This window comes from Dermacentor andersoni, chromosome 3 (genome assembly GCF_023375885.2).
Source record: "Dermacentor andersoni chromosome 3, qqDerAnde1_hic_scaffold, whole genome shotgun sequence".
In the NCBI taxonomy this organism is placed as follows: domain Eukaryota; kingdom Metazoa; phylum Arthropoda; class Arachnida; order Ixodida; family Ixodidae; genus Dermacentor; species Dermacentor andersoni.
Window position 1 is genome coordinate 141,202,905 of NC_092816.1, and position 10,831 is coordinate 141,213,735.

The 10,831-nt window shown below is 47.1% G+C and overlaps 1 long non-coding RNA gene across 1 annotated transcript in view; it reads right to left on the minus strand.

Moving 5' to 3' along the window:
* Positions 1-8,493, minus strand: part of LOC129383197 (uncharacterized) — a 43,868-nt gene extending 35,375 nt beyond the window's left edge. The window contains exon 1 of the long non-coding RNA XR_011893101.1: positions 7,376-8,493. This is a non-coding gene — a long non-coding RNA (uncharacterized lncRNA). The remainder of the gene's footprint in view (positions 1-7,375) is intronic.
* Between the last annotated feature and the right edge of the window lie 2,338 nt (positions 8,494-10,831).

Genomic DNA, 10,831 nt, shown 5'->3' on the forward strand with positions numbered 1-10,831 from the left:
GGCTGCATCGGAGCAAGCGGCCATTCTTGTGTGACATTTGATTGGGCCGCGTCAGAGGACAGTGGTCGGTCTCGAAGATAAACCTCCATCGTTATATTGCGCTCAGTTTTACACGGACGATATTAAGGAAGGACAGGACGTGGGCGGACGTTGCGCAAATTACCAACTGTTAATACTGTTAAAGAATAAGGGCGTTCTTTAACAGTGTTAAACAGTTGGTAATTTGCGCTACGTCCGTCCACGTCCTGTCCTTCCTTAATATCGTCTGTGTAAAACTGAGCGCAATATAACCATGAACGTTCGCCAACTAGCCCCTTCCATTGCTTTACTAGATGAACCTCGCTCCGTAAAAGTAACATGAAAACTTCTGGACTGCCAAAACTAAACATGCACATTCCTTCTCTGAAGCGCTGTAGGCTTCCTCTCTTACAGTTATTTTACGGCTGGTATAGAGGATAGGATGTTCCTCATTATCGTCGCCGACCTGACAGTACCACGCCCATACCCTTGTCGCTTGCGTCGCACTGAACTATGAATACTTTGCGTAGTCCAGAGCGCGAAGCACAGGACGAGAAACCCATAGCGTTTCGAAAATTTGGAAAGCGTTCTCTTTGTCCTTATCCCAGGGCAGGCTATTCGGGGCTACCTTTCGGAGGGCGTACGTTTGCGAGTAATTCGGAATGTATCGTTGATAATACCCCACAAGTCCCAAACAATGAACCAATGTCTGTTTTCGTGCGTGGCTGTGAAAATTCTCCAATCGCGGCTGTTTTCAGCTCGGCGTGCTGTCTCGTGCCCTGGCCGCCAACATGGCCCAGATAAGTAACCTGCGAAAAGCCAAATCTACACTTTTCCGCCTTCATTGTTAAGCTGGCTTTTCTCAACCGTGAGAACACCTGTTTGAGGTGTGATACGTGCTGTTCCCAGCTGTCCTGAAAAATTGCTACATCATCATAATATGGCAAGGCGAACTCCTGCAAGCGTTTTAGGACAATATCCATTAACTTAAAGAAGCGAAACGGCGCCTTCTTCAACCCGAAGCTGAGGGCAAGAGGCCGAGAAGTGCCTACAGGTGAGATAAATGGGGCATAGCGGCTGGCATTTTCTCAAAGGGGAACTTGCCAGACACTCTGTAAAGCTTTCATCTTACGGGTTCGGTTGATGCCAGCTCTATTTCATGCGTTATTAGTTCGGTCCTAGCTGGCCTATCACTGAATCTGTCGAGGTATTCCCCTAACATCTCTTTTAGCTCATCTTGCTGCTCGGGTCTAAGACCGTGCGCCTTACCGAATGTTTTACCACTTCTTCAGGCTGATTTCAGAGTTGGAGGTTGCGTTATACTCATTAAACTCGGTACTAGTGTGATCCTGCCGCTTGATGGTACAATAAACGACTCCACTCCGCTCTACATATGGCTTCATCAAATTGCAGCGGTATATCGTCACCTCCTTCCTGCTAACGGGCATTTTCCGAGCATAGTCGGTATCTGAAACGCTTTAACGGGCCCGTCTCAGTAAACTTCAAGCTTGTTCTTTCTTGAAGGTTTGAGGATCATTACCTGGTCCCCGGCGTCAAACGTACGAAGCTTCGCATTCTTGTCGTAATAGAATGTGGCGTTCTTTTGAGCTACTCCCATGTTCTTTTTGACTACTTCTTGGGTTGTACTTAGCCGTTAGAGGAGATTTAGCACGTATTCTACCACTGTTGGACTCTCTCCTCTTTCATCCCACATCTATCTTAACATTCTCAGTGGAGAACGGAGTGTCCTCCGTACACTAGTTCTGCTGGCGAGAACTCTGTAGCCTCATGAGGAACCGTTCGCAATGCAAACAAAGTGGCCAGAAGACGCTTCTCCCAGTCCTCCTTGTTTTCGTAACAGAGCGCCCGCATAACTCGCATAACCTCTCTACACTATTTAATTGAGGGTGATAGACGGAACTGTATATCAGCCATACCCCACACTTTTGTAAGAATGTGGAACTCAGTGCGCTGGTGAATACTGACTCTTGATCCGCCTCAATTTCAGCTGAAAGCCCAACTCATCCGAATACGGTAAAAAGCGCCTCTACTACTTCGGTGGTGCTGAGCCCTTTCAGAGGGATTGCTTCCGCAAACTTTGTAGCCGGACACAGCATGGTGGACAAGCACCCGACTTTCTCTTTGGTAGAGACCCTACTGTGTCTATCACAAGTCGCCTGAAAGGTTCTGTTATTAAGGGCACTACCTTTAGTGGAGCTTTCCAGGTTTCTTCTGCTTTACCCGAGTGCTGGCAGGCGTCGCATGATCTTACAAAGCTTTCTACGTCTTTGAAACAGCCAGGCTATTAGTATTCCATAAGAAATATTTCCTTCGACTTGTTTATGCCTAGGGGGCCAGACCACCCATTTCCATGACAGAGACTCAAAAGGTCCTCTCTATACTTAGTAGGTACGACTAACTTATCTAGAAGCATGCCCTTTCGGTCTCTCTTGTGCCGATACAACAATTCTCCTCTCACTTGCATCGTCACGTTGCGCCTAGCAATGCCTTCTTTAGCTGTGTGATGCAATTTAGCTTAGCTGGCATCATTCTTTTGCGCGGCTGCCAGTGACTCACTGTGCACAAGTAAGAGCCGATCAAAGTTCTTTGAGGCCGGTGATAGTAGCGACCCTGTCTCGCTTGCGAGTACGTCAGCTGGCTCTTCCAGCCGGCGTTACTTTGACACCCTAGTGTTACGCTCTCATTGAGCTGGTCAGCCGGCTGTGTTTCCTCAACCGTTGTTTCGTCCCTCGAGCCTAGCTCGGATTCGTTTACTGAAGTTACCACTTTTGCTACTTCGCTGGAGCAACTTTTGCAGTTTCATCTGAAAGCGATGCGATATTATAAGGTTGGCTTCGCGTCAACGCCTGTACTACGCCGTCTCCCAATTTAAGCTCTTTGTCACGCATTAAATGTTCTGACTGATTAGAAAAAAAAATGTAAGGGTACTGTAGCGACACAAATTTGGAAACTGCAGCCTCGGTCATGCTACTTCCCCAGTGAAGTCATCTACCGTCACGTAAGACGGAAGGACAATGTCCATCGTGGGGGCACTGTCTCGCAGCACCCGGCATGGCTTCTCATTAACGTGCAGTTCGTGAAGATATGGGCTGAACAGTTCCATAGTCTCGTCTTTTTCATCCACGTAGGAGAAAACTACGCTAGGCTTTCCGCAGTTTACAGCGATATGTCCGAGTTTGAGACACTTATAGCAGAAGATATGTCTAAAAGATTCGAGTTTTCTTTTCTGCTCTTTTTGTCGGTTTCCCCGTTTGATTTCTCCTGGCTCTTTTCTGAGGGCTTTTCCTCCTCGTCTACAGGCTCCGGTCATCTAGCCTGCGAACCCTTTTTGAACGAAAATGGTTTCCGCGGTCAATTTCGACCGTCCCAATTTCCATCCTCGGCGTTCAGCTTTCTACACGCTGCGTACTCTTCGGCTAATTTTAGTGCCCTTTCCACAGTGTTTACATTTCCTCTGTCTTGCAGATTCACAGATTGTGGGCTGCTTTTGTAAAACTGCTCTAGACGCATGCATTAAGCAATCATGTCTCTACCCTCGTACGCTTCCGCGCTTTTAAACCATTCGACTAGGTTGGCCTTTAAGCTATACGCAAACTCCAGGATATCCCTCGCAATCCGTCTTACCTGTGATTCTGAACCTCTGCCGAGAAGCTTCGCCTGAAAGGCGGTACTATTTAGAAAGACCAGCCTTGACCTTTGGATAATCATATGCATCCAGCGCATTGAGTCTGGCGATTACTTCCGCAGCCTCACACGGCAACATTGACCGCCGCCGCTGTGGCCGTGTACTCGGACCGAATTTCATCTCGAATGTCCTTTCAAAATTTCCTAGGGACAAGCCTATGTAGTTCCCTACCTCAAATGGCCTTAACAGCCTGTCCATTCGGTATGATCCTGCCTCACTTGATCGTCCTAGCGCCCCTTAACTTCCCTGAGACAACTCCAAACGTTTTCTTTCTAGCTCAAGTTGCATTTTTCTGAACCCGCGTTCCTCTCTGTCTCGTTCTCTCTCTCTCTCTCTGTCCCGTTTCTCTCTTTTCCTAAGAAGTTATAGCCCAAACTCAATGTTCTCTTCGCTGGCCTTTTCGGAAATCAGCTTCAATAATTCCCATTTTAGCATTTCCTTGTGTACCTCTAGGCCCAGTTTCCACCCAACAATCAAGAATTAGTCTCTCAGTAGTGTCCTTCACTCCATGATTGCTTTTGACTCCCTTGGTGCTGCTCGCTAAACATACCTAGGTAAACGCAACATAGCTATCAATCAACAATCCAGATTCCGTATTGTTCTAAACAAAACAGCCACGACATGAAGCCTACAGAGTCAAAGCAAGAACCAGTCACTCACCGCAGACACTGCACCACGTCGCCAAGTCCATCTCACCACTGTCAGCCAGTTGTGATGGTTGGGGTCGGGCATGAAATAGCTGATAGCTGCCCAATGCCATCTTCCAGCTTATCCTCGCTGAGGACGTTGTTGAAGGATGGAACTTGTTCTAATCGAGAACGAGTAATATAGGATTTATTTACAGTATCTACATGAGAGCGCTACAGTTCATCAGTCTAGCATGACTGAGAGAGGAATGCACACTGAGCAGCCGCGCAACTGCTGCTCAAAAACACTCTGTCCTCCCTAGATTCTTAGGGGAGGGAAAACGGCTGTTCAACTGTCGACCAATTCGGAGCGTCCAAAGTCATCGTAGCCACGCGCCTTTGAGGGGGAGGGCTTACACACTCACTTCCGCGCAAGTTCCATTGACCACGCCGAGGTGAGAGGGTTTTCGCAGACAGGTCTTGCCCCAAGCAGGCGCCTCTTAATCCCAGTGTTGACTCTGCAGAGAATGACCGCCACGTCTGTCAATTGATTGACGACTTCTAAGCCCCATGAGATGGCCGCAACACATCTTCTCCCAGGACTTCCACCGCTTCAAACAAGCCCTGATGCTGACGGCGAATCCAGAAACAATACTTGGTCCACTGACTGCGTCTAGCCATCCCGGCGGCAATCGCTTGGGGACGAGGCGCATTCTTGTTTTACCAAAGCAAGTCATCGCAGCAGGCCGGGCGCGTTCCAAGGTCCGGTTCTCCGAATATTGCCACCCTCACACCTGCGGCTAGCTGGGAAAATTTTGTAGGTTGGTACCCTTCAGGCCATTCGTAACAGGCTTTGGAGTTAAACATAATCTGAATCCTACCTGCTCCGAAATGCTACACTCCCTTAAGATCAGTGTGTGCGAATCGCTTCACTAGCTCTTTGCATACGTTAACATTGGTCGCGTCTTTTGGAACACGATCGAAAAAAGTCTGTGGCCGAAGTGCAAAGAGGCCACCATCGCGGTCAGCACCACGTGGCTGCCGCACCGATCCGAATTCATGCTAACACAGTATGACTGCAATATTAAAAAAAAAAACCTGAGCTAAACGCAAAAAGAATAGAAGGAAATCAGGAAGCTACCTCAGCAATGCAGGGACAGATGGATGGAAGCTTCAAGGACCTGCGCTGTACCCAGATATGCTTAGAGGCGACCACGTGGTGGACACCGACGCGGCAACACGACCCGAGTGGCCGAGAAAACGAGATCGGAATGTGGGCGTTCCGCGTGCAGTGTTGACCGTGGTTTCGGTGAAAACCACGCATGCCCAAGCACCCAGGCCTTCCACGTAGCGCATTTAATTTACGGAACTAACTCAAATTCTGAAATCGAAAATAGAAAAGTAGCACTTAAGCACCTCCTACAAACATCATATTGTTGTATTGTAATTTTATTGCACGAGAAGACATAATTCTGTTACGCGGAAACTGAAACAAAGGCCCATCTTCTAGCTCTTCTAAATTTCGCAGAGCAGCCATGACCTCAGATATTTGCGCGCTCAGGGGTTCGCTATCCTCAAAAGCCATAAAAACGCGTGTACGGTTCCTACCAACACCTACACATGGCGGACGCCTCCACCACTTCGTGACCCGCGAAGATCCCACGTTTCTACCAGAAAGTCCGTCTTCGTGCATAGCTTTCACCGCCAGCGTTTCCCGGTAAACATTACGCTTACTGAACCTGCAGTTGCCGGGAAACGTAGGAATACTGGGATCTTTGAATGCTATCGCGTTCCATTCTTAAAGGGAAGCTTTAGCGCCTTCCCAGATTTTCTTTTCATACCCTTGTTGAGCTAACCAAATGTTTTAATGGGAAGCAGTATGATAATAAAGAAAATTTATTACGATGAAAAGTACAAAAAGGTGACGTTTATTGTGGTATGACTGTGACAATTTGTACATGTGAGAACCCTTTAAAGTTTGCGAGTTGTAGTTGACGGACGGCTCGGACGGGAAGCTCGAGATCTTAGGATTTCGCAGTAAAGTACTTTGGTGCAATTTTCTTTAAAATACTGTTTACCAAGGACCAAAATGAACAGGTATGTCCTGCATGCGCTGCAGTAGTTTCGGATGATTGTTTCTCAGGCGCCAAAAGTGTATCGTTCACAGTCGCCCAGACAGTATTTTCTTGAGATACAGTGCTTTTAAAACCAATGTTTCGTATCTCACTGTTTTCTGCCTTTGCTGGCAAAGTGTTTGTTCCCTTTGTCTGCGTTAGAAATTCTGCACTAACCGAAGGTGCTCCTTCTGCTCGTTGTCGAGATTCTGAGATTATGGCGCCATTGTCCTGGTTCTTTTTTGAGTATATGTTAACTGAAACTGCTTGTAGCCCACCTCCTGTAACACTGAAAGTTGCGTCTGGAGAAATTGTTAGTGTGCCCCCAGTTGATGTCTCTTCTCCGGGCACAACGGTACCAGTGCCTATAATTATTGGCTTGGCGACTCCTTCGGCTGTTGTAAGTTGAGCATCTGCCCTCAAATCAGGTGGCGTCACCGCTTGCGCGACGATTTTGCGCGATCCGATGCTCGCGATGGCAGTCGCCGTTGTATGTGATGAGTCAATGTTTTCCGAAATCGTTCGCAGTCCACCTAATGTAACATTGACAGATTTGCCGGGAGAATTAGGGTACATTGGCGCAGTTTCAATATTTCTTCCATGTATAAGGAGACGGACTTTATCGCTCCCAGATTTAGCAGTTTCTGGCTTTCCTCCTTGTGGCTGCGTTGAAATTTCAGCACTAAAGCCAATTTTGAATGGTAGGAGTTTCTCCTTCAGTGATGTTTCCTGTGCTTGTTCTACTGATTTTGTGTTTGTGCTACGGTTGATTATGTCATTCGTTCGTTTTGTAGTTATAAAAGAAGCATTTACCGGACCCACTAAAATATTAACAGGCCCAGTATTGGAAACTCTTGGTGCTGCCATTTCTGGCACTATATTTTCAACACGTATCGCAACAAGCAGCTTACCTCGCTTTGTCTGTGCAGATGTTCCACCATGTAGTTCTGATGTAGCTTCTGTACCGAAGTTCCGTATATTTGCTCTTCCTGATGTGCTTCCTGAAAATATTGTGTTCACGTTGCCATTATTTAATTTTTTTCTCGATGGCAAGCTTTCTACATCTGCACCTAAGTTGCCTGCTAGCTCACTGCTAGATCCAGCAGGAAAAATTCGTAATCTTCCGGCAGTTGCTACTGACGATACTTGCTGCAGACCTGCTATTCCACTGGCAGGTACACTTTGCGAGAACCCTGTCTCATTCGTAGTGGCCGTGCCGCTTTCTGTGGTTTTTGTAACAGGCTGTTCTCCAGCTTTTTTCATTGTTGGTTCCTTGGTTCCACCTTCTCCTTGCGGTTTATTGTGTTTAACAGAGTCACGTAAAAGCGGTAAAAGTGGTAAATATTCACCTCCACTTTCTTCGGCACCACTTGTGGCACCACCCGTAGGATTAGTTGAAAATTTCATGTTTATTGAAGGTTCTTGCGGCGGGCCTGCTATTCTACTGGCAGGTACACTTCGCGAAGATCCTGGCTGATGTGTAGTTGCTGTGGCGTTTTCGGTGGTATATATAACAGGCTTTAGTGCAGTTGCTTCTGTTCTAGGCTTTGTGGTTCCTCCTTCTGCTTGCCATTTAGTTTCTTTAACAAATGGCGGCCATGCGGGCAAATGAGGCCCTTCTGTTTTATTTCCTGCTCCGCTTTCTTGAGAACCTGAGGCTAAGGTTGCACCGGTTGAATGCGTTCGCAATTGCTCATTTATTGAAGGATCTTGTTGCGAACCAGTAATTCCACTCGCAGATAGACTTTGCGAAGAGCCTGCATCATCAGTCGTTGCTGAGGCGTTTTCTGTGGTCTGCTTGACAGGCTTTGGTATCGTAGCTTTCTTTCTTGTCTCCGTGCTTCCTCCATCTGCTTGTCCTTTAGCTACTTTAGAAAAATATGGCAATAGCAGCAAATGCTCATTTATTGGAGGTACTTGTTGCGGGCGTGCTATTCTTTTGGCAGGTCCAATTTTCGAGATTACTTCCTCATGTGTAGTTGCTGTGGCGTTTTCTGCAGGCTCTGTCACATGCAGTTCGGGAGTTGCCTTTTGTGTGGGCTTCGTTATTCCTGTTTCTGTTGACCCTATAGTTACATTAACAAGTTGTGGCCATGGCGGCAAATGAGGCGCTTCTGTTATATTTCCTTCGGTTTCTTCAGAACCTGAGGTTAAGGTTGCACCCGTTGAATTATGTGGCAATTGCTCATTTATTGAAGGTACTTGCTGCGAACCAGGTATTCCACTAGAAGATACACTTTGCGAAGATCCTTGCCTATGTGTAGTTCCTGTGGCGTTTAGAGTGGTGTCTGGAACAGGATTTTGTGTAGTTTCCTTATTTGCTAGCTCCATGGTTGCTGCTTCTGCTTGCCCTTTAGTTTCTTTAACAAATTCTGGCAATGGCAGCAATTGAAGAACTTTTGTTGCATTTCTGATTCCGCGTTCTTGGCCCAATCCTGGCTCATGGTTACTGAGCGTGGTGTTTTCTGTCAAATCTATGAGGGGCTGCCCGGCAGTTAATTTCTTTGATGGCGTCGTACTTCTTCCATCAGCAGGACCTTTAGTTCGTTCAACATATGGTGGCAACAAAGGCAAGTGAGGCACTTCTGTCGCATATCGCGCTCCGCTTTCTGGGGAACTTGCGGTTAATGTTGCCCCCTTGAATTTGGTTGGTAATTGCTCATTCATTGGAGGTGCTTCTTCCTGTCCTACTGTTACATTGGGAGGCATGCTTTGCGACAATCGTGGCTCTTGGGTAGAGACCATAGTGTTTTCTTTTGTCTCTGGGACAGGCTGCTCGCCAGTTAAGTTTTTTGTTGGCTCCATGGTTCCTCCTTCAGAAGGCCCTTTACTTTGTTCAAAGAATGGTGGTAATGGCACCAGATTAGGCGCTTTGGTCCTATTTTCTGCTCCGCTTTCTTGAGAACTTGTGGTCAAGGTGGCACCCGTTGAATTGGTTGGTAATTGTTCATTTGCTGATGCTTCTTGTCGTGGGCCATTTATTGTACTGGAGGATGCATTTTGCAATACTCCTCGCTCCTGGGTAGTGAATGTCGAGTTTTCTTTCGTGTGTGTGACAGGCTGCTCACCAGTAAATTTTTTGGGTGGCGCTATGGTTTCTCCTACTGCAGGCCCTGTAGCCTCTTCAACAAATGTTGGTAACGTCGGCAAATGAGGCGCTTCTATTCTATTTCCTGCTCCACTTTCTTGAGAACTTGAGGTCAAGGTTGCGCCTATTGAACTGGTTGGTAATCTCCCAATTACTGGAGCTACTTGTTGTGGCCCATTTATTCCACTGGCAGACACACTTTGCGACAATCCTGGCTGATTGGTAAGGACTGTAGTGTTTTCTGGGGTCTCTGTGACAACCTTCTCGACAGTTATAATTTTCGTTGGTGCCATGGTTCCTAGCTCAGCAGGCCCTTTAGTGTGGTCAACTGTTGGTGACAATGGCGACAAATGAGGCTCTTCTGTTATAAATCCTGTTGCGCTTTCTTTAGAACTTGAGGTCAAGGTTGCAACGATTGATTTGGTGGGTAATTTTTCACTTGCAGAAGCTACTTGTCGTGGGCCATATATTCCAATGGCGGGTATATTTTGCGACAATCCTGGTTCCTGGCTGGTTACAGTGGTGTTTTCTTTTGTCTCTTTGACAGGCAGCTCGTTATTATATTTCTTTGTGGGTGCCAGGCTTCCTCCTTCCGCAGGCCCTTTAGTTTGTTCAACAGTGGGTGGCAATGGAGGGAAGTTAGGCAGTTCTGTTGTATTTCCTGCTCCACTTTCTTGAGAACTTGTGGTCAATGTTGAGCCTTTTGATTTGGTTAGTGATTGCTCATTCGTTGGAGGTGCTTCTTGCCGTCCTACAGCTACACTCGGAGGCTTGCTCGGCGGCAATTCTGAATCACGGGAAGAGACTGTAGTGTTTTCTGTGGTCGCTGAGACAGGCTGCTCGACAGTTAATTTCTTTGTTGGCGCCATAGTTCCTCTTTCACAAGGGCCTTGCACTTGGTCAACTGTTGTTGCAAATGGTGGGGGATGAGGCGCTTCTGGTATTTTTCCTGCTCCGCTTTGTTGAGTACTTTTGGTGATGGTTGCAACTGTTGAATTTGTTGGTGCTTTCTCACTTGCAGAAGCTATTTGTCCAGGGCCATTGATTCCACTGGCGCCTACATCTTGCGACAATCCTGGCTCCTGGGTGCTTACTGTGTTTTCTTTTGTCTCAGTGACATGCTGTTCGCTAGTAACTTTCTTTGTTGGCGCCGCGGTTCCTCCTTCAGCAAGCCCTATAGTTTGTTCAACATTTGCGGGCAATGAAGACAAGTGAGGCATTTCTGTGTTATTTCCTGCTCCACTTTCTTGTGAACTTGCCGTCAACGTTGCGCCCTTTG